Raw genomic sequence first — 365 nt, 5'->3', positions numbered from 1 at the left:
GCATAAGGCATAGAATTTACTGTGAAGCAAAATACTAGAACTGTTTTTAGCCCAACATAAAATATTTTCTCCCATATAAAAAGAAATAAAAATTGCACATGTACCACATTTTTGTTTTCAAACATTGCTTGTGATTCTTTATTCACATTCCAACTTGATTATTAATTCTGGAAGGAGGAAAATAGTTTACGATTTCAATTTTTTGCTATTAATTTTTAATTTCAAAAGTTTATATGCAAATATACATTTATATTTACATGGTATTATTATTTGAACAGAGTAAGTGTACTCTGATAATTCATTCAAATATAATGTCCATTGCCCCTGAAGTACTTAAATACTGCTGATTCATTGCTAATCAATAT

This window comes from Nannospalax galili, unplaced genomic scaffold, assembly GCF_000622305.1.
Source record: "Nannospalax galili isolate Female #2095 unplaced genomic scaffold, S.galili_v1.0 scaffold1423, whole genome shotgun sequence".
Taxonomy (NCBI): domain Eukaryota; kingdom Metazoa; phylum Chordata; class Mammalia; order Rodentia; family Spalacidae; genus Nannospalax; species Nannospalax galili.
This window is presented reverse-complemented; position numbering follows the sequence as displayed.